Below are 24,576 nucleotides of genomic sequence, written 5' to 3'. Positions count from 1 at the left end.
GGGACAGGAAACCTGTCCAAGGCGAGTGTATCCCTGCAAGGTGCACTGCTGAAAGAAGAACAGCCTGAAGGGTTTGTGCCTGAAAGTAGTGGATTGGAGTCAGGAGTAACAAAGCAGCTTTGGATTTATTGCTGACACAAAGGGATAGGTAAAAGGACATGAGGCGGTGTATACATGTATAGCTAGATTCCTATCTGGAAAATGGAGAAAAGAGCTGAGAGCAATACACATGGCATTACTGTAAATACTAAGAAGTTTATAGTGTTTATCTGCCATTTGCAGCAAGTTTCAGTAAAGTTGTTTTTTATTCTATAAAACCTTATTGACACGAGAGAGAGCAAGTGTTCCAGATGGAGTGAAGTGACACCCTGAAATTGTAAGTGCTCCCAACACCCCATATAGCTATTTTGGTCCAGTTACCCACTCCCAGCTCGACTGGAGGCAATATAAATTGAGTGTGGTGTGAGAGTGATCTCCTAGGACACCGTGACCAGAGAGAGAGAGAGAGAGAGAGAGAATACACTCTGTATGTTTTTCCCTGTGACCATGGTTAGGGGACTGGATCTAGCCCAAGAAAGAGGCCATGACTCAGATTACATCTACATATTCTGCTGGAATGGAGACAGCTATTTTACTGCTGTAATTGTCTATTGCTTGTCTTTTATTCATGCTGTACACCACCTTGAATGAATTCCTTCAAAAAGGCAGTAAATAAATCCAAATAAATAAACCTTAAATATGTCGCTCTTAGCATAGCAGCAGTTTAGAGGACGAATGGAATTTGTTCCCTTTCATGAGGTGTTCCCCAGAGTTTTGTTCTGTCCCCCTCACTCTTCAACCTATTTGTTAGTTATCTGGCCCTGCTCATTCAGACTTTTGAAATCAGTTCTTACTCCTATGTGGACGATTTCCTTTTAGTGTATTACATGACCCTCTTTCTATTAATCTCAAACCTCTCCAAAACTGCCTCCATGAGGTGGCCTTATGGCTCAAGAATCAGCGTCTCATTTTGAATCCTGAGAAAACAATAGCTAGTTGGATCACAGGCTCCATATCTCCACCTTCAGTGAACTCGGTTTCATTTGACAGATGAATAACTCCCATTTCTTCATTCAGATACCTAGGGATTATCATTGACTGAGCACTATCCTTCACACCTCAAATGTCCCATGTCCTCAAGACTGGGTTCTTTTTCCTGCATCGCTTAAGGTCTATTTGAAACATGGTTGACATTGACTCACTTTGCTCAATATGATTATTGTAATGTTGCCTACACAGGAATTACCAAAACTAATCTAAAACACCTTCAGATGTTTCAAAACACTGAATTCACTTCTCAGCATCGGTTGAGGAGATCCTACTCACTCTTCCGGACCTCTCTTAAGACCCACTTTTTCCAACTTGCATTTGATTCTTAGAGTCGTTTTTATGGCTGGATACTTGACGGGCAGAGTCTTCTATTTATGAATGTATCTTATGAGAGACCTACTTGTAGTTTGGCTGAATGACTCTGTGAGTTTATTGGTTTGTGTATTTTCTTTCCTATAAATTTATGGAGTTCCTTTCTTGCTTTTATTTAAATTTGTTTGATTGTAAACTGCTTCAGATTGCTTGGCAAATAGAAGCGGTATATTAAACTAATAAACAATAAATGATAGGTAGATAGATAGATTATAGGTTTGAGTATGAAATGGAAAAAATCTCTGAAAAATTTATGAAGGAAATAAGATTGTGGGTATCTTGATGTGTTCTGATATGGGCATGAATAAATACTAAAGGCAAGATGTTGGAGGGCTGCAGTCACTCACAAATTTATAGATGGTCTGCATTATATTACAAAAGGCGCAAAGTACAGAGGCTGTTTTATACAGATTATGAGAGGAAGTTATCAAGGTACAGTACCTTGATTTACCATGGGAGTCACCAACCTGCAATATTGCAGTAGTACAGGTTGCTGATTCCTGGATATAAAGAATAATGCTGCTCTTGAGCCACCTTGCAAGTAGCATTATTCCATCAGCCCAGATGCATCAGTTTGCCAAGCAACGACTCGATGCTCCCAGGACACATCATAAAGGGGCCAGTAACTATAGGAAATAGCTGTTGACAGAGAGGGGCATAATCGAACGTCGCCGGCGAACAGCTGGCCGGAACGTATTTTCGAAAAAGATGGCCAGCCATCTTTTTTTTTTCAATAATACGGTTTAGGCCGGCCAAATGCCAGAGTTCGCCGGGTTTGAGATCGCCGGTTTTGTTTTTCAGCGATAATAGAAAACAATGCCGGCCATCTCAAACCCGGCGAAATGCAAGGCATTTGGTCGTGGGAGGAGCCAGCATTTGTAGTGCACTGGTCCCCCTGACATGCCAGGGCACCAACCGGGCACCCTAGGGGGCACTTCTAAAAATTAAAAAAATATATACAAATAGCTTCCAGGTCCATAGCTCCCTTACCTTGGGTACTGAGCCCCCCAAATCCCACCAAAATCCACTCCCCACAACCCTACACCATTACCATAGCCCTTATGGCTGAAGGGGGGCACCTACATGTGAGCTCTTTGAGCAGGGACTGTCCTTCTATGTTAAATTGTACAGCGCTGCGTAACCCTAGTAGCGCTTTAGAAATGTTAAGTAGTAGTAGTAGTACATGTGGGTACAGTGGGTTTTGGGGGGGGGGGGGTTGCAGGGCTCACCACTTAGCACCACAAGTGTAACAGGTAGGGGGGGATGGACCTGGGTCTGCCTGCCTGAAGTGCACTGCACCCATTAAAAACTGCTCCAGGGAGCTCGGTATGACATTTGAGGCTGGCAAAAAAAGTGTTTTATTTTAATTTTTTTAGTGTGGGAGGGGGTTGGTGACCACTGGGGGAGTATGGGGAGGTCATCCCCCATTCCCTCCGGTGGTCATCTGGTCAATTGGGGCACCTTTTTGAGGCTTGGTCATAAAAATGAAAGGACCAAGTAAACCCGGCGAAATACTGCTTAACGCCGCCTTTTGTTTTCCATTATCCGCGAAAACCGGCCATCTGGTAGCCACGCCTATGCCCGCCCATGTCCCACCTTCGCTTTGCCGCCGACATGCCCCTTGCAGTTTTGCTGGTGCGGCGACGGTAAAGCGGCGATGGTGTCAAAAAAGCCGCTTTTGCGAAATTGCCGGCCATCTCCCGATTTATGTCGGAAAATGGCCGGTGATCACTTTCGAAAATAAGCCTGAGAGTGCCCTCCCCTCAACCATAAACTAACATTAGCAGCGCTCATTCAACTCTGTTCTACCATGGTCCATTTAGTCCAGACTGTAAAGATATTAGGGGTCCTTCTGGATTCTTTTTCTTTCATTCCTCCCACATATCTCCGCCATGGTTCAGTGTTCATGTTTCAAACTTCATCTGATCCATTCTATTAAACCTGTACTTCATTCATCAGCAATTAACATTCTCATACATTCCCTGGTAATCAATCAGCTTGATAACGCTAACACTTTGTAAAAAGGCCTCCAAATTAAGGATCTTCATCACTTGCAATTAGTCCAAAATACGGCTATCAAACTAATCACAGGCCATCGTAAATTTGAACACGTTACACCGCTTCTAAAAGCAGCACACTGGCTCCCGATATCCCATCATATAACTTAGAAGTTGCTGTTACTTGTCTATAAGATCTGCCAGGCTGGCAAACCAGTTTATTGGTCTCACCTCCTTAATCCCTACTGTCCCCCATGCACACTCCAGTCCTATCAGCAGAACTTACTCATCAGTCCAACTTTTCGTGAACTTAGGCGCTTCACCACACGGAAATTCATATTCTCTACGTAAACTCCCACTCTTTGGAATTGACTACCAATTAACTTATGACTATCATCTTCCCTGCAATCTTTAAAGACTGACCTGAAAACATTCCTATTTGCAGCTGCCTATAATTAATCTTTACCTTCCTTGCTCCATGGAGGTGGTGCCCTGGAAGACACAATACCCCCCCCCCCCCTTTTGTGTTTCCCTCTTTGCTTGCTGTTAATTTGTATTTCATCCTTTCCTTCCCCTATCTACTGATGTTTCCCTTTTTTTCTCTGCCCTTCTTCTCCATCTTACATTGTAAGTCACTCAGACATTCCTTGATGGGCAGGATGTAGGTCTCTAATAAACTTGGAAACTTGGAAACAAACTCCTTTTAACATTCTCTCCAATAGTGCCCCCCTATACGAGCCCCTCAACATGAAGGGTCCCCTTAGCACTGAAACCTCTCCCCCACTAGAAGACCTCCAGGTTCCTCCTCCCAAAGTGACCCCAGAGGCCTATCTTTGAAATTTTCTAGTGTCTAGTGGGCCAGGCTGGAGTTATCACCAGTCACCTTTGCTATTACTGGGGCTGAGATCCAAAATAACACTGGTGACCCCCACTAGTAGTCTAGCCGTACTTCAGACCTGAAAAAAAGCTCTTCTGCCATATTTCTTGGTCTCAGACTGCACTTCTTGGCTCTTAAGGTTCTATTCCCTCTGTACATGATTCAGAGAATAATTATGAGACTGAAACCTCTATGATCAATGCCATTTTGATGGTTTGCTCTTTTACCACTATGTCCATTTTCTTTGCATTTAGCTTGTTATCAATTGGAATGGGGGTATCTCATGTGATCATAATGTCTTCATTCACCATAATTTTCTTAGAGTCATGATACCAGTGCTTTTCAAGTATAGCGATTCTACAAATTTTCCAGTGGATGAGACATGCCACCTTGCTATGTCTTTCTGTATAGAAATTTTCTGTCATCAGAACTTCACAAGCAAAAACAAAAGGTAGAAAAGTCCTTCCACAGAAGTCAAACAAGCAGCTAACAAGGTGGAGGAATGTTCCAAAAACAAACAAACAAACAAACAAACAGCGATCAGAAATCTTCCAAAATGTTTTATTCTCCTCAAAGAGTCACATATGTCAGCCGGACACAGCACGGTCTGTGTTTTGGCAATAAGCCTTCTTTAGGGGTCACAGTATGTTACAAGTGTCTTGTTTTATGTGACACTAAAAACTTGAGGAAAATGACTCATCAGGGTCAAAGGGAAATGGGTAATCCTCAGCAGCATTTAATAACGCGTAGTGATTGCAGCCACTGGCGATATGATCTGAATATCGGACCCTTGCTGCCTAACTCAAAAGGGGGCATGGCCATGAGCATGGCAGAGGCATTCTGAAAGGTTGCATGCGGAATTATAGAATACAACCTCAATGCACCTAACTTGGGTGCCAGTATTTACACAAGGTTTCAGCGGGCGTAAGTCTGGTGCCTAAAGTGTCAGAAATTGGGACTTACACACATATGTGCTAGGTGCTATTCTCTAAAATTGGCACGCTGGTCGCATGGCATGCAACAATTAATTGTACCAGTAGTCAGAGCATGGATGTGACCTGGGCATTCCTTCTAGCAATGCACACAGCTTATAGAACACTATGGGGTCCTTTTACTAAGATGTGCCAAAAAATGGCCTGCGCTGGTGTAGACGCATGTATTGGACTTTCACAGGTCCATTTTTCAGTAAGCCTGCAAAGAAGGCCCTTTTTGGCAGAAAATGGATGTGCAGCAAAATAAAAAATGGCGTGCGTCCATTTTGGGTCTGAGACCTTACCGCCACCCATTGACCTAGCTGTAAAGTCTCACGTGTTAACAGGGCGGTAATGGGTCTATGCGTGTACAATGCCAATTACTGCCTGGTTAGTGCTGCCACTCTTAGTGGATGCATGTAAAAAATGAAACTACCGCCCGGGCCACGTGGTAGCAGGGCGGTAATTCAAAGTTGACGCTTGTACGTGCCAACGCGGCTTAGTAAAAGTGCACTGAGGCATGCCAGCTTATGCCTGCCATTGATCTGTTGTAAACTGTTACACCTAAGTGTCAGCACACATAAGTGGCTTTGTGCTACTATTCTATAATGTGTTAGCCTTGCCTTAAAGTGTAAAGCTCCCGGCCACTGGGTGACTCTGAACTGCAGCCCTCTGCTGGCCGGGGTCTCACTTGCCAGTTTCTTCGGAGTTTCCTTGGCACCCAAGCCAAGCTACGTATTGCACTTGAAGAAGGTAAACTGCTCAGCCACCGGCAGTTCCAACCAAAGCAGTTCAAAACAACTTGTGGTAGATACCTGGTAACTCCAGCAAACACAACACAGAAGCAAACAGTTCACAACAAAGGGGTTTCCTTTATCTTCCCCTCCTCCCCTTCAGGGTAACGCCAGCAAGCACTGTGCACAAACAAACAGTTCAAAACAAAGGGGGTTTCCTTTATCTTCCCCTCCTCAGGATACTCTTCAACTAAGCTCTCTTAGGGGCTCCCTGGTATTTGATTTCAAGATAGTCTGTAAAGACATGCCCTTCCTGCTCGCTATCCGGCCTCCACTGGCCTCAGACTCCTGAGTAGGACTCTGTCTAGACTTCATCTAGTCCCTTGCAGGCATCCACCTCTATACCTGGGGCTCCTGCCTTACTCAGGGCGACTGCTCGGGCATGCCTTCCTTTGGCTGGAAATCCTCTCCTGTCCAGTCCAGGGTGTCCCGGTCACCCCTCTGATCCACAGGCCGTGACCCCTCGCACTCTCCTGGAACTTCACCTGGGATTCTCCAGCTTTCACATATATGCAAATGAGCCAATCAAAATGCAAATTCAGTTTATCAGGACTTGGATTCAATCTTGTGGGGGCACCACTTCCAAGTATCCTCCACTCGCAAATACACTGCCTGAGCCCCTTTACTTTGAGAGACAGGGGCTCCGTGTAAAACAGCCACCACCCCTGGATAGGACTTCTTCACTCGCATTGACCTTACAGTCCTATCCTCCACCCCACGGCTGTTAGTTCATTTTACACAAGTCAAAAGTTTATCAGCAACATAGCCTGATAAGTACCTTTCCAGCTTTCAGAGTTTCCTTCCCTCTCTCTCTCTCTCTCTCTGGCATCTTCCCGGTACTCCTCATTTGTAATCCTCAGGCTCTGGGCGTTGCAGGTCCCCCCCCCCCCCCCCCCCCCCCATCTTCTCCTTTCTCTTGGCTTAGAGGGTGCCTTTTTATAGGGTGACCAATAATCCACCCCATCTCTCTAGGCCTCTCCCCCTGCTTCCAGAAAGGTCCGCACCTAGAACTCTCTCCACCTTTCCAGCTTCTACTTAGAGAGTTCCCCCTGGTGGCCTCTCCAGGGAAGGACAGGTCCTTTACCACGAGCACCCCCTAGCTGTCCCTTCTGGTCACTACAAGGGTCTAGCCTCTTTGGCTCCCTCTAGTGGCCAGATCAGGGCATTTTCATGTTTCTGGTAGGAGAGTGCCATCTAGAGGCCTCCTCAGGGTAGGGCAACCACTGTGTTTATCACAAAAGCCATTTTAGAATTGGTGTTAAGTTCACTTCTTTGTCACACCTATATTTAGGTGCCACTACATAGAATTGTCCCCTTAGAACCACTGGAGCCAAGCCATTTTCTATTCATGATTTGAATGAAACAAGATTATATTACTCTCCCATGGAATTAAGAAAATCAGATTAATAATAAAGCAAAGATGCTTCTCAGATGCTCTGATTTTCTTGTATGTAGCAGAGATGAACTTAAAGCACTGATATAACATTCTTCCCTTAAATTTAGTAACCTGAGCATTCACAGAGCCTGCTTTTGCCCCTCTCTCCTTATCCCCCCCCCCCCAATTTTCTCTTTATTAAAGTAGTGCTAAGTGTCAGTTTTATGATCATCGTATCGTTACCGACCATAAACTCTACCATGCCAAGCCCTGTATGTTTTTTTAACTTCAAAGTCTTATTTAAGAACACAAATATGAAAAACATATCTGAAAAGGTTTTATTGTCAATGTGTGATTATTGCACATAATAGAGTATGGTCAAAAGTCTAATGCATAATCCCAGGCAAGGATGTTCTTCTGGAAGAATGAATGACCTAGACAGAGAGAAAAGTGAATAAGCCTAGCAACCTTTAATTGAGTTTTATCATACAAAACGGACATAAAGGATGACAATGCCATGGATGTATGGGAACATACTATGAGTTCATCTTTTATGCTTAATTACCACAATAATGTATTGAAACTGCAGATCCAACCTTGAGGGGAAAATGAGGGCAAATCAAAGAAACAAAGTAATAATAATTCTTGATTTGTCTATTTAACACAGAGAGGATGTTTTTTTCTTGAAATAGCAAAACAAATCATGCGAAAGACCTCAAAATTATCTTGTGCTTCTAAGCTCTTATTCACATAAAACCAGATATCAAAAATCAATAATTTAACACTTTGTCAAGTTACAATGGACAATAAATCAAATTATTGAGTACTCAACAGTCTTTATCTAGAGCAGTGCTTAATACAAAATAAAGAGTTTAAAAGGGGAAGCTTTGTGAAGGTAATTTTTTAATAGGGTGTACATATTAACAGAGCAGGAAGGTGCTACTACTACTACTATTTAGCATTTCTATAGCGCTACAAGGTGTACGCAGCGCTGCACAAACATAGAAGAAAGACAGTCCCTGCTCAAAGGTGCTTATTTTTTTACCCAAGGCGCTTATGCATCTGTGTTTTTATAGAATACTGCTACAAATCCTGCCGAAAATGCACCTACATTGAAGGTGCAGGCATTAACCCTAGGATTCTATATAAGGCACATGGCAGATTGAGCCAGTCTGGGTTTTACTTTCATTGCTTTCAATGGAAGCAAAACCTGGACTGGATCAATGTGTCCTCCTTTTTCTGGAGCCATATGGTAACCCTATCATGCACCTAGCCTACATGCAGCTCTCAATTGTGTACCGAGCCACTTAATCATGATAATTGGCCAATAATGACAAATTATCAAAACTAATTGATTATAATTGGAATTCACGCATGCACTTTGCCAGGCATATTTTGTAAAGCAGTGTGAATAAATTCCAACGCATACAGCCAAATAGGGGGCGTGGTCATGGGTGGTCTGTCGGTGTGCCAGGCCTATCAAATCGCATCTGTGTGCGCGGTTACAGAATTTGGGCCAGTGCATGTAGATTGAGACACACGCATTTACACCAGCTTTCACTGGTGTAAATGGATGCACCTAAATTTAGGCGTGTCTACCCGGCCCAGGTGTAGTCTATATACCTCATCTGAATATAGGTACATCTTGTAGAATATGATTTGGTGCCTCCACTGGATGCTCCTAGATTCTAGGCATCATATACAGAATCTAGCCTAAGCCTGTTTGATAGCATTTGTAAACCTACGCATATTTTATCAGATAAGCGCATTGATCGTAACTCTATGCGTTATTCAAACACCTCTCCTGAGCATTGTACAGATATATTCTGGCTTCCACTGTGCATACTTCCAGGCATGACCTAACTTTCTATATGTTGGACTAAATTCTATAAATAGAACTATAAAATCAGCACTGAAAAATTAACATGCATAGGGCCAGATTCTATATAAGGCACCTAAAAAATCCACACAGTAAACATTTCCAGCTAAATGTATTCTATAAGTGATGCCTAAATTTAGGTGCAGTATATAGAATATGCTTAGTTGATATCCCAATGCTTATAACTATGCACGTCTATTTTCACCGATGAAAAGGTAGCATAAATCCCTGCATGCAGATTTACACGTACTGGGCCATATTCTACAGCAACGTGCATACATTTTAGAATGCTCATTAAATGCCCATTTCCCTGCCCATAGCCACGTCCCTTTTGAAATGTGTGCTTTAGAATGTAGGGGCATGTACTCCTATGGGGGCAATTCTTTAACTGGGTAATTTAGGCACATAGATCGTGACTGAATAGATATGAATGGGCTGGAGTGTAAATTTTAAGGGGCTTCGACGTTAGCTTCAGAACTTTTAGTACAGGAACAGTGCTGGGCAGACTTTTACGGTCTGTGCCCTGAGAAAGGCAGGGAGGAATCAAACTCGGGTATACATAAACTCATTTTACATGATATGTAATACTTTATATCTTGTTGGGCAGACTGGATGGACCATTCAGGTCTTTATCTGCCGTCATTTACTATGTTACTATGTTACTATTACAAAATTTGCTTAGTGAGTTATATGCGTAAATTCTAATTATTGCCAATTAATGCTCATTAACCCAAGTATGAAATACCATCCTTTTCTAAATAATATATTTTAGATAATTCAGACAGATCTTACATTGCTGAAGGAGAAAAACGTGAGCTACAGCATCAAATGCATAGCTAAGGTCAAGTTGAAACATTGTTCCTATCATCCAGATGATAGGCGATATCATCCAGCATAGATAGAAGTGCAGTTTCCATACTGTGATACTCATGGACACCAAACTGTATCAGGTGAAATGTGTTATTAGATCACAGGAACTTATCTGATGGAAAACAGTTTTCTCTGTCAGCTTCACCAGAAACACGAGGTTTGCGTTAGGATGAACACTTAAGGTTTGTAGATTATGGAAGCCCTGCTTGGAATTGTTCAAATAATGGTAAGTAACATAATACTGTAGTAGTGTTGGCAGATGGGGGTTGCTCCCGCCTTCTTTGTATTTCCTTACTGATCTTTGCATTTAGCATGAGGAAACACAGGGCTGAGGTAAGAGTAGTCAGGTGGTTGTGAGTCACTGAATTTAGCCCCTTGGACAAGCATTTGGTGGTCCTGAAATGCAAGATACTTGGAACACTATCGTTAAGCTCTATATCTAGGACATCCATATAAGGAAACATAACCCCTAGCATTAGTCACACAATGCTACTGCTAGAGGTGATAGAGACAGCACTGGAAGGACTGGAGGTCACTCTTGCTCAGGGACCCCTAGACCATCAGGTAATTAAGGTAAGTCAAGAGTGGTAAGGGGCTTGTGTGGATGGGGGATCTTATTCTGCATTCAGCTTTGGGAGGAGCAGATTGGGAGGATGGGATCAGAGATTGCCAGATCAGGGAGGAGCTTTGTGGGGGCTGGATTGAGGTGATCTACTTTTGGGGGGGAGAGAATTAGAGGCATCTGAGTCGGAGGGGATGGTTTAGGGGATTTTGTTTGGAGGGGTCAAAATCGGGTCCTGGAAGTCATGGTTGGGACACTGGTCCACCGCTTGGTGGCCTGATGCTCCAGAGTGATAGAAAAATGCAGCTTATGAGGTGACTGTCAAGCAGTATTATTAGTTTATCGTGGTGGTCAGCAACCTACAGGACTATTATACTGCAGGTTGGTATCTCTTGTGGAAAATCAAGGTGCAGTAGAAGCTTGTCTTTTGTCACACCTTCATAACCTCTGTTCCTAAATCATATATGGGCATTATGCCATCTTGGAAGCCCACACCAGTTGTATTCCATTTATCAAAAAAAGTGTAGGAAGATGAAATGACAGTCAACATGGTTAAAAGATGACATGAAAGAAGCTATTAGAGCAGAAAGAATATCTTTCAAAAAATGGAAAAAGGATTCAAATGAAGAAAACAGGAAGTAACATAAGCACTGGCAAGTTAGATACAAAGTACTGATAAAGAAGGCTAAGAGAGAATTTGAAAAGAAGCTTCTGTAGAGGCAAAAACCTGTAACCCTTAAAGGGAAAGTTATCAACACTGTCTACCATTATGACGTGTTATTTTGCTGCTAACCCTAGTTATTGGTAACTAGGTCTCATTGCATAAAATGGGACCTGTGCTAAAATAATTGTAAAATAACATGTCTTAATGTCTTAGGGCCCCGTTTACTAAGCTACGCTAGAGGCGTGTTAATGCTTTTAGCGCACATTAACCATTAGTGCGCACTAACTGTGTAGGTGCCCACAATATTCCTATGGGTGCCTACACAGTTAGCACACGCTAATTTTGTGCAAGCACTAAAAATGCTAGCACACCTTAGTAAACTGAGCCCTTAATGTAACCTACGTCAATAACTATGCCTCTTACTGCATCTTGATTTACAATGGGAGTCCACAACTTGTGATCTAATAGTCCTGCAGTGATAAATGAATATTATTGCTTGCTAGCCACCTCACAAGCACTATTATTCTGGCAGCCCAGAGCATCAGACCTCCAAGCCATGGACGATGCTTCCAGCTGTGAATTTCAGGCCAGTCCCTCTCCTAATCTAGCCCCTGTTCAAGATCATCTGAAATAGTCCCCTTGATCTGGGCCTCTCAATCAGAAGCTTCTTCTTGGTGCAGCTTCCTCCAATCAAGACCACCCTGAAGTAGCCCCTGATTAATCCCCCTAACCCCAAAGGATCCTCTTATCCTCATGTTAGTATTTTATGTTCCTGACAATCTAGGGTTTTTCACAGACAGGAGTGACAGCCCATCTGGCAACATCTATCAAAATGGTACCAGAAGGGTGGTACCAGAAGGGTATGAGAAACTGGGGGTTCTCTCCTTCCTGGGGAATCCCTAGACCACCTGTAGGAGTATTTACCTGCGATCTCACCTTTGCTGGTCTTGGCCTATACATGCCTGAACCAGTGGCCTGCATACATCTGTAGATTCATCAAAAACCAGCTTTCTACAAAATGAAAAGTACTGCCTTACATACCATGATGACTTCATCCAAGTACATATTATCTGTTGCAAACTAGCCCAGTTATCTCCTGGGAAGAATGGAGGAGAGAGACACAGATGGCTCCAGGAGTATGGGATCTGACAGGCAGGTTTGCATTCCATTGATAACAGGTTCTTTTCTATAACAAAGGCCTTTCTTCATGACCATGAAGGTGGCTGGACATTATTACACCATCTGTGATTGGTCCACAGGTATCATCTGACCCATGGATGCCAATGTTGGACTGAAGAAAGAGAACAGAAGAAAGTAGACCAGAAGACTTGCAGAAGGATAGAAGGATCTGAGAGAGAGAGAGAGAGAGAGAGAGCAAGAGACTGATTTCCTAAAACACCAGTGAACTGCAGACCTAGTAATAAACTAACAAGGTTAGCTCAGCTACAATATACAGCCTTACCTAAAGATTGTGCCATCTGTATCCAGAATGCAGACCTTGGACTTTATTCCTGGACTGAGAGACTTGCTTAGGCTTCAGCTTGAGACTCCAAGGAGGAATCCACTTCTTTACCATTGGAAGTCTGCCATAACAGACTGCAAGGTGAGATAATGGGATATACTACCTATGGTCATGGGGATAATTAGTCCTTGGCTTTTATCTGAGACAGATTGGTTTTATGTCAGGATTTATGGTCTGTGAATTTAGCTGCTAACTGTGTATTTTGCATAAGACGTGTGGTCTGAGTTCTCATAATAATCATTAGGATATCAGAATTGTGATTGATTGTGTAATCACTCATCTAGATAGTCCATTGGATAATCATATATATCTTTATATATATTTTAGTGATAATCTAGTTTTGTAATCTGCTTTGTAGTTTGCCATATACATATATATATATATATGTAAAACTCTGTGGCATTTTTCTTTTTCAAGCATAGGGCCAAAGAAGTATGCTTCCCCAAGTCCAGAATAATTGCTATTTAGTAGTGTTCTGTCAGCTAAGTACCTCTGGATATATATTAGGAGTTGTCCTCCTGAATATACCCCTACACATCAGGAATGTTAGGTACAGGCATGGGTATTGGGGACATTCTTTGGGGGCTGTATTGGGGGAGCTCCTGGTTGGGGTGCTCAGATCATGGGGCTTTTGATTGGGGGTATGGATCAATGCAGGCTATAATCATGGGGGCTGGGCTTGATCAGGGAAGGGGGTTTGCTCAGGGGGGCTGAATTGGAGTAACCTGGCCTGGAAGTCATACACATAATTTTCACCGCAAGATGCATTATAGAATTTTCATAGTAGTGAGCTACTTTACATGCATTTATGTGATTTGCATCTCATTACAATATAATCTGCAGTGACATAATACATCAATGTCCTTTAATTTCTATTAAGGGGTAAATGATTCAACTTAGAATCTTAACGCAGTTTGATAATTTCCCCCTGTAGGGGTTGTAAAATAAGCGATGGAAAAAAAGATAAATACACACACAAAGGAGTGGTGATGACCAAGGAGACAACAAAATACTCCAGAATCCACCCTGGTTGCAAAGCTTAATTCTGGTGTCTAGAAAGAATCATATTGACCTGACATGACTGTTTCAGCATAAAGCCCCGGATTCTATATATGGCACCTAGATTCCACATGGAGATATGTAAGTAACTTATTTGACATAACAAGGTAATCAGCATTTTTAACAGCACTTAACAAGCAATAACGAGCACTAATTGGCAATAATTACAATTATGCATGGAAATTGCTAAGTGTATTCTATAAAGAATTGCACCTAAATTGTAAAGCGTGCAGTTCAAAATAAACGTGCAAAACTTAAAAGGGATGCGTTTATGGACGTATTTATGGGCATTCCTAAATTTCTGCATGTAATTACAGAATACGGATCAGTGCACCTATATCTACAACATGGAATTATACAAGGTTTTTAGTGGTGTAAATGGATGCACATAGATTTAGGTGCTATGGTATCGACTAAGTGTATTCTATATAGTGTGCCTAAATCCTATAGAATACGCTTAATTCCGTGTGGATTTTTTAGGTGCCATATACAGAATCTGGCCCAATACGCTTGTGTGAGGGGCCTGTGTGTACCAAATTCTTTGATTTCTCTCATAAATATCTGGGAACGATATTTTGTTTCAAACGTCGGATGCAGTAATCACCGTGGTCTTCACCACTCCTTTGTGTGTGCGTTTTATGTTAAGAAACCTGATGTTTTAGTTTCCATTGCCTGTAGTTCTCCTACCTGTTTTTTGAAATGGATCATGAGGTGGTAACATCAATACAGAGCTGGGGCGTATCTGAGGTTCGGCGGTAGGGGGGGCAGGGGCTACAGTGAGGGGGCACATTATAGCCCCCCCGGCTGCCGCCGCCCCCCCTACCGCTGTCAACCCTCCCCCTACCGCCGTTAAACCTCCCTCCCTCCCCCGCCTACCGCCGTCACCTACCCCCGAGGTCCGCTTCCTCCTGCCGGCTTTTTAAAATATTGCTTCAGCTGGCGGGGGACCCCCAACCCTCCGCCAGCCCAGCCGCATTCTTCTTTAACTTCTTCATCCTCGTCGTGCTGTGAAAGCTGCATGCATCCTTAGTTCCAGTTGGATGGAGTCTGACGTCGCAGCACGTTGACGTACAACGTGCTGCGACGTCCTCGGGGGTAGGTGACGGCGGTAGGCGGGGGAGGGAGGGAGGGTTAACGGCGGTAGAGGGGTCCGGGGCGAAATCTGCGGGGGCCCAGGCCCCTGTGGCCCCACGCAGATACGCCCCTGATACAGAGGTTAGCTGGGTCTTGCCCTGGGTCTTGTGAATACTGTCTCTTTATAGACAGGACAGATGTAACTTAAAGGTGGAGCATAAGAATGTTAAAAAAGTAACAATATGGTGATGCATTTGCATGACATGTTTCTCCCAGTAATAATAAGTTTAGTTTTTGTTCAAGTTCTTGGATATTTTTCCAGCTAATTCTTAAGGAGCCTGGGTGAATGAGTGTTCTTCAGATAGCATGCAAATGCCATGATGTGGCGAAAGAACAGGCAGCTGTTTTTTTCACTTCTTACACTTAGTTTACACTGACTTTATGAAATGTACCTGCTCAGTTCAGTTTTCCTACTTTTTTTTTTTCTAAAGGTACCATGTCAGAGAACAAATAATGAGGATCATTTATATCGCAACAGGGCTAAGAATGGAGTCTACAGCTCAGAGTTGGACAGTCCCCTGGTGAATTATTTATGCTTATTATCACTTAATTTTGCCAGAATTTGACCTCCTGTGCAGGCCTTTCAAAACATGGATTTTCCCTTGTGAGCTAGCTTTCCTGAATAGCAATAGACTTCTGCTTCCCATCTAGCCTCACATTTAGGGGAATTAAGCTGTTATGGGCCCCTTTTAGAATGCAGCGTTAAAAAGTGGCCTTACTGCTCTTATACGCAGGTCTTTCCCATGCACTAAGGCCATTTTTAGCACAGCAGTAATATGGTCAATTTTTGAATTTTCATATTAATGGCCACGCGCTAATGTTCAGCGCTGAGAGATTACATTAATACTTACAGCTCCCAATGTGGGACATGAATTAAATAATAAATTGAATTGAATAATAGAGGAGAAAGGCCTCAAGAGTCTCAGTTTGGCAGCAAGTGAATCTCATAGTGCAGGCACAAAGCAGACTCCAGTCTTATCATTGGTCAGAAAACCTGCAAAATATCCAGTTCAATCAAATAAGTGTAATCATTTTTTTTATTCTTTCTTGAATTTTCAAAAACACCATAGTTTACTTTACATGTTCGGTTTCATTAAAACGAGCATCAACAGCTACGGAAAACAGAACAGGGCGCCAGGCAATGTGAGACCAGTGCGGACAAACGGTTTAGCTGGTGGGGTTTGGGGACCCCCACCTAACATTTTATTTGCTTTCTAAGCTGCCTCAGCACATTGAGCAGAGGATTTCAACGTATCATCAGCAACGACACCGAGATCCCTTTATTGGTCGATGACACCTAACATGGAACCTTGCATTATGTAGCTATAGTTCGGGTTCCTCTTTCACACATGCATCACTTTGCACTTGCTCACATTAAACGTCATCTGCCATTTAGACGCCCAGTCTCTCATTCTAGTAAGATCCTCTTGTATCCTCTTGTAATTTTTCACAATCCTCTCTCGATTTAACAACTTTGAATAACTTTGTGTCGTCAGCAAATTTAATTACCTCACTAGTTACTCCCATCTCCAGATCATTTATAAATATGTTAAAAAGCAGCGGTCCCAGCACAGACCCCTGAGGAACCCCACTATCTACCCATTGAGAATACTGATCATTTAACCCTACTCTCTGTTTTCTATCTTTTAACCAGCTTTTAATCCACAATAGGACACTACCTCCTATCCCATGACTCTCCAATTTCTTCTGGAGTCTTTTATGAGGTACTTTGTCAAATGCCTTTTGAAAATCCAGATACACAATATCAACCGGCTCACCCTAATTCATATTAGGGCCTAAAATATAAACTAATGCATGCATCTACCTTTTCCTATATGAGCACGCAATTCTGGAACGCACTGCCACGGAACCTAAAAGCGACCTATGAACTGACCAACTTCCGCAAACAACTGAAGACCCATCTCTTTGACAAGATATACCATAAAGACCAAAACTTGTGAAATCCCCACACATATCTGGTAATGTTAAGAATGTCTTATGTCATGTTACTATCTTGTTTTCCATTACCATGCTACCCAAATTACTTCTGTAACACTAAATGTCAATTCTCCTCTCATTTCCACTATCCATGATTTATTGTAAGCCACATTGAGCCTGCAAAGAGGTGGGATAATGTGGGATACAAATGCAATAAATAAATAAATGTTTGTTCACCCCTTCAAAGAAATGTAATAGATTGGTGAGGCAAGATTTCCTTTCACTAAATCCATGTTGGCTTTGTCATGCTCTGTAATTTTGCTCTTTATAATAGTCTCTACCATTTTGCCCGGCACCGACATCAGGCTCACTGGTCTATAATTTCCTGGATCCCCTCTGGAACCTTTTTTAGATATTGGTGTTACATGGGTTACCCTCCAGTCTTCTGGTACCACGCTCAATTTTAAAGATAAATTACATATTACTAACAATAGTTCCGCCAGTTCATTTTTCAATTCTATCAGTACTCTGGGATGAATACCATCCAGTCCAGGAGATTTGCTACTCTTCAATTTGTCAAATTGCCCCATTACATCCTCTAGGTTTATAGAGATTTCATTTAGTTTCTCCGACTCGTCAGCTTCAAATACAATTTCTGGCACCAGTAGACCAAAGCAAAGAATTCATTTAATCTCTCCGCTATGGCTTTGTCTTCCCTGATCGGACCTTTTACCCCTCGGTCATCTAGTGGTCCAACCGATTCTTTTGCTGGCTTCTTGCTTTTTATATACCTAAAAACATTTTTACTATGTGTTTTTGTCTCCAACACATTTTTTTTTCAAAGTCCCTCTTTGCCTTCCTTATCAGCACTTGACATTCTTTATGCTGTTTCTTAATAATTTCAGTTGGTTCCCTCTTCCATTTTCTGGAGGATTTTCTTTTAGCTCTAATAGCTTCCTTCACCTCACTTTTTAACCATGCCAGCTGTCATTTGGTCTTCCTCCCTCCTTTTTTAATACATGGAATGTATTTGGCCTGGGCTTCCAGGATGGTATTTTTCTACAGCATTCATGCCTGATGTAAATTTTTGACCCTCACAGCTGCTTCTCTAAGTTTTTTTTTCACCATTCTCATTTTATCATAGTCTCCATTTTGAAAGTTAAACACTAACATATTGGATTTCCTGATTATACTTACTCCAAAGCTAATATCAAATCTGATCAGATTATGATCACTGTTATCAAGCGGCCCCATCACCATTAACTCTCGCACCAGATCATGCGCTCCACTAAGGACTAGGTCTAGAATTTTGCCCTTCTCTTGTTGGCTCCTATACCAGCTGCTCCATAAAGGAATCCTTGATTTTTCAAGGAATTTCACCTCCCTAGCATGCACCGATGTTACATTTACCCAGTCAATATCGGGGTAATTGAAATCACCCATTATTACCGTGTTGCCCAGTTTGTTAGCCTCCCTAATTTCCGATAACATTTCTACATCTGTCTGTTCATCCTGGCCAGGTGGACGGTAGTACACTCCTATCACTATCCTTTTCCCCTTTACACAGAATTTTCAATCTATTTGATTCAAGGCTCTCCTTAACATACATTGCTACCCCTCCACCAATTTGATCCACCTTATCACTACGATATAATTTGTACCCTGGCATGACATTTGCAATCTTTTGTCACATTTTTATTTTTATTTAAGGACATCTGATCTACTACAGTCTCTATTGCAACCTCACAATTGGGATATCCTATCTTCCCTGTTTTGGTGATATCTTTAAAAGATACCTTATTCCAAACCATGCATTTTTGAGCAACTGTCAGCCTTCCCCCAGTCTCTAGATTAAAAGCTGCTCTATCTCCTTTTTAAATGCCATAAACCATCTTGATTGGCTTTGGCCATGAAGAGGGTCTATAAAGGTTTTTACATAAATAAAGGAATATGTTTGCATATTAATACCTTTTAAGTATTTAAATGTCTGTATCATATCCTCTGAATCACTCCTTTCCTCTAGGGTACATATTCAGGTCTTCAAGTCTTTTGTCATATGTCTTTTGGCACAAAGATCATAGCATTTTCTCGCCTTCCTCTGAATTGCTTCAAGTCTTTTCATTTGTTTAGTGAAATACAGCCTCCAAAACTAAACCTGTACCCCCCCCCCCCCCCCCCCCCAATATTCAGCACTATTTAACTAGTTAGAAATGGCTACTGACTGGTTAAATAGTGTTTTTGTGGCGAACTGAATATTCAGTGGGAGATAACTGATTATCTCCTGCTGAACATGCACAGTTAGTGCCTAACATATTGAGTGACTTTTTCAGTTAGATGTGGAGGGGCATAATCGAATGGGGCCGGCCATCTATAAGGGCGGCCAGCTGTAATGACGGCCCTGTAAAGCGGTGTACCCAACGGTATTATTGAAACATGGCCGGCCATCTTTCATTTCGATAATACGGTCGGGGCCAGCCAAATCTCAACATTTGGGTTGGCCTTAGAGATGGCCGACATTGGTTTTCGCTGATAATGGAAACTAATGGTGGCCATCTCAAACCCGGCCAAATCCAAACCATTTGGTCATGGGAGAAGCCAGCATTTGTAGTGCACTGGTCCCCCTCACATGCCAGGACACCAACCGGGCACCCTAGGGGGCACTGCAGTGGACATCACAAATTGCTCCCAGCTGCATAGCTCCCTTACCTTGGGTGCTGAGCCCCCCAAATCCACTCCCCACAACTGTACACCACTACCATAGCCCTTAGGGATGAAGGGGGGCACCTACATGTGGGTACAGTGGGTTTTCGGTGGGGGGAGGTTGGAGGGCTCCCATTTACCAACACAAGTGTAACAGGTAGGGGGGAATGGGCCTGGGTCCGCCTGCCTGAAGTGCACTGCACCCACTAAAAACTGCTCCAGGGACCTGCATACTGCTGTGATGGAGCTGGGTATGACATTTGAGGCTGGCATAGAGGCTGGCAAAAAATTGTATTAAATTTTTTTGGGGGGTGGGGGGGGGGTTGGTGACCACTGGGGGAGTAAGGGGAGGTGATCCCCGATTCCCTCTGGTGGTCATCTGGTCAGTTTGGGCACCTTTTCGAGGCTTGGTCATGAACAAAAAGGGACCAAGTAAAGTCGGCCAAATGCTCGTCAGGGCTGGCCTTCTTTTTCCCATTATCGGCTGAGGCTGGCCATCTCTTAACCACGCCCCCGTCCCGCCTTCGGTACATGCCCCCTTGAACTTTGGCCGGCCCTGCGACGGAAAGCAGTTGAAGCCGGCCAAAATTGGCTTTCGATTATACCGATTTGGTCGGCTTTAGAAGAAGGCCGTCCATCTCCTGATTTATGTTGGAAGATGGCCGCCCTTCTCCTTCGAAATCGGGAGATGACCGGCAATCTCCTGAATCCAGCCAAATCGGTATAATCGAAAGCCGATTTTGGCCGGCTCCAACTGCTTTCCGTTGCGGGGCCGGTGAAAGTTCAAGGGGGCTTGTCGGCATGGTAGCGAAGGCAGGACAGGGGCGGGACAGGGGCTTGCGTTGAGATGGCCGGCTTTGCCTGATAATTAATAAAAGAAAGCCGGCTCTGACGAGAATTTGGTCCACTTTATTTGGTCCCTTTTTTTCAGGTCCAAGTCCCAAAAAAGTTCCCCAACTGACCAGATGACCACTGGAGGGAATTGGGGATCACCTCCCCTGACTCCACCAGTGGTCACTAATCCCCTCCCACCCTCAAAAATTCAACTTTAAAAACTTTTTTTGCCAGCCTCTATGCCAGCCTCAAATGTCATACTCAGGTCCATCGCAGCAGTATACAGGTCCCTGGAGCACTTTTAGTGGGTGCAGTGCACTTCAGGCAGGTGGACCCAGGCCCATCCCCCCCGGTATATGTTGAGCCCTCCAACCCGCCCCACAAAACCCACTGTACCTACATGTAGGTGCCTCCCTTCACCCCTTAGGGCTATGGTAATGGTGTAGAGTTGTGGGGAGTGGGTTTTGGAGGGATTTGGGGGGCTCAGCACACAAGGAAAGGGAGGTATGCACCTGGGAGCAATTTTTGAAGTCCACTGCAGTGCCCCCTAGGGTGCCCGGTTGGTGTCCTGGCATGTCAGGGGGGCCAGTGCACTACAAATGCTGGCTCCTCCCACGACCAAAAGGCTTGGATTTCGCCGGGTTTGAGATGGCTGGGTCCGGTTTCCATTATGGCCAAAAACCGAACCTGGCCATCTCTAAACCCGGCCATCTCAACATTCGACCTAAATGTTGAGATTTAGCCAGCACCAACCGTATCATTGAAGGAAAAGATGACTGGTCATCTTTCTCTAAAATATGGTTGGCTCCACCCATTTACAGAGCCGGCCATGGAGATGGCCAGCGCCGTTCGATTATGCCCCTCTTAGTGTACTCTGTAATACACAGCTCCTAAATTTTAATGCATGCAGACAAATAAGGGCATGGTTATGGGCGGGGAAAATGGGAGTTTCATGGGCATTCCAAAATTTACATAGACTGTTACAGAATATGGCCCCCTGCGCCTAAATCTATGTTCAGGGATTTATGCCATGTTTTCATTTGTGTAAATAGAGGCACATAGATTTAGGTACTAGGGCTTCCACTAAAAGTATTCTATATACCGCGCCTAAATCTAGGCACTGATTATAGAATACGCTTAGGTGGAAATGTTTTCTGCATGGATTTTTTAGGCGCTATATATATAGAATCCCCCCAAGCGCTCTTTTATAAAAAGCGTGCAACTCAGGGTGCCATTTATAGAATAACACTCTGCACAGAATTCTTTCCCATTTACTGAATCAAGTCCCAAATACATAGATGCTGACTGTTGTACCAGAACTGATATAAAACATGAAGCAGCAGTGAGAACTCATTAAGCACAAAGGATACGTGAGAGATCAAGCTTCCATTTCACAGCTAACTCTTTTACATTCTTTTAGTGCACATGGCTTGCACTCTATTTGGCAAGTCCTTATTCCAGAGCTGTTGAAATCTCTACATTATTTCACTAATGTGTCAATTAAGGAAGGCATCTTAAACAGATTAGAAAGATTTCTCGATGGTGGCCATGGCTTTCTTCGGCCTGTTTTGTGGACATCTTCATAATTAATGGAAAAATCATTAGGAATTCAGTCTTTATTAACCCCTGTGGCTGCAGGGGCCCATTTCATCTTAATTGAATTCATTTGGTGCTGGCAGTATTATGCAGTATAATGACTAATAAATGAACTTTCAATTTGGACCAAACAACAAAGTTTCCTTTCATGCCAATATCTGTGTTACTTTGGTGCAGGCTTGTCATGATTTTTGATCATTTGGACATAAGATGATTTACTGAAAAGTCAATTTCAATACTGAAACTGCTTGTATTCATATACCAGTAGACAGGATATATTAGGGTGTTTTTTAAAGTTCAGATAAGTAGCTCCTGATATCATACATTATATATATATATATATATATATATATATATATATATATATATATATATATATATATATATATATATATATATATATATATAGGTTGAAAATATTCATGTTCAGAATTGTGGCACTGCTAACATAGTTAAGCAAATTGTTAGAAACTATAAGAAGTCTGCTAGCAGGGGATGGGGTAGGGGATGACACTTTGGCTCACACTAATTAGCTTTCTCCTACAGGCCTTTGGCGGTATAGTAATATGTTATTAACCCATTAGCAGGGCCAACAGGTGCTCTGTCCCACTTGTTAATGTGACAGTCCAGGATAGTTTCTCTCATTATCACCCTGCCAGTGCTGATTCTGCCATGGAACGCAGCTATCATTGTTCTGCTGGTTAGCTAATCTGAATGTGAACCAAAGAACACAACAAGCTAATTGAAAATGACTAGACTGTCCATTTTACATGGCAGTCATCTCTTAAGGTGACAGGCACATATACTTGTCTAGAAAAGTGATTTCCACTGTTAGTTTCTTCCTGCTAAGCAGCCTTGCTAATGACTATTTTAAAGAGAAACAAGAAAACCATTGTAGATAGCTTAATGTGTGTTATATCTTTAAAAAAGTATATTTACATGCGTGCAAGCATCTTTTTCAGAGGTCAATGTTATATTTTGCCCCCTTGAGCAGGGTTCAAATTGCAAAGGACTAAAGTACAAAACATATCATGCATCTAACTTCCCCTACATGGGATCCCAATTCTGGAACGCTCTACTCAGATACATTCGATCAACTAGTGAATACCTTCCCTTTAGGAAACTATTGAAAACCCATCTATTCAAACAGATTTACCCGAACGACTTGACCTACCATAAGCAAACATAAGCAACCCATCCATTTACCGGTTCATCTAATCATTAACAACAATGACACAGAAATTACCTCCTACCAACCTTACTACCCTCCATGCTCTTCCCCTACCTCTCTTTATCGCTCCACTTCCTTACCTATCCCTATCCTTTCTGTCATACCTCTTTTATCCCATTGTTCTACCACATACCTCCTTTGTTGATTCTGATACTACAGATTGTACTCTCTTGTTACTATGCATGCTGCATTAAGCCTGCGATGAGCGGGAAAGTGCGGGGTACAAATGTAATAAATAATAATAATAAAATATTTGATAAAAAATGAAGGAGAGGAGGGATATGGAGAAGAAGGACAAAGTGATATTGTATGCCATGATCTTTATTTTCAGGAATGGGTCATCCCTCTTCTTTGGTGTCCCTAAAGAGAGCACAATATGTTCTTTCTACAATGACCCAATGCTTGCCTGAGGGACATTGTCACTAGTGTGGCCTTGGTAAAAAGTTATGGGTAGACTTTTAGAGCTGCGCATTAAACAGGTCAACCTGAATTGAAAATTGAAAACGTGGCTGCTATTCCGTTATACATCATGCAAAATGGAGGTGGGGCACTAGGCATATTTCCAGCAAGTTTGTAGTACATGAAACTTTTTTATAATATGAAATGCATATATAAATCTAATGGGAGCCATCCAAATGGAACCCAGAAGGCCCCCTATTTAAGCAGTGTGTTTGTGTGTTCTTCGGGTGTGTGTATATGCATTTAATGCCTGATTGTATAACAGGATATCCATTTGACAAGTCCAAACGGGAGCTTAATTGAAGTCTATTTTCCACACACTACATTTTTTAAGGCACAATAATGAACCAAATGTGCCCTAACAAATGCACAATCCAAAAGTATGAGCTACTAAGCTGAGCATGGGATCACAGATGAAACCCTACAGGGGGAACAGAATAGAGAGGCCCAGAAGTCAGGGTTCTCCAGGAGATTTCCAAGAAGAGCTGCAGTGTCCGAAGATGGATCTGGAAGAATGGAAATACCTCTCTACATAGGCATCCACTATCTCCTGGGTTCTATGTAGAGTTATATGTGAGTTTTTAAAAAAAATAAAATAAACATTTATTTTCAGACATCTCCAGCAATAAAACTGCACACAGAAAACAAAATAA

At 42.6% G+C, this 24,576-nt stretch overlaps 1 long non-coding RNA gene across 1 annotated transcript; it reads left to right on the top strand.

Annotated features, from left to right (window-relative positions):
* Positions 1-1,198: 1,198 nt before the first annotated feature.
* LOC115465232 lies at positions 1,199-12,723 on the top strand. The gene is made up of 3 exons (XR_003941366.1): positions 1,199-1,209; positions 11,285-11,286; positions 12,629-12,723. It is a non-coding gene; the product is annotated as an uncharacterized LOC115465232 (long non-coding RNA).
* The last annotated feature ends 11,853 nt before the right edge of the window (positions 12,724-24,576 follow it).

The sequence above is a fragment of the Microcaecilia unicolor genome, chromosome 3 (genome assembly GCF_901765095.1).
Source record: "Microcaecilia unicolor chromosome 3, aMicUni1.1, whole genome shotgun sequence".
Taxonomy (NCBI): domain Eukaryota; kingdom Metazoa; phylum Chordata; class Amphibia; order Gymnophiona; family Siphonopidae; genus Microcaecilia; species Microcaecilia unicolor.
This window is presented reverse-complemented; position numbering and strand designations above follow the sequence as displayed.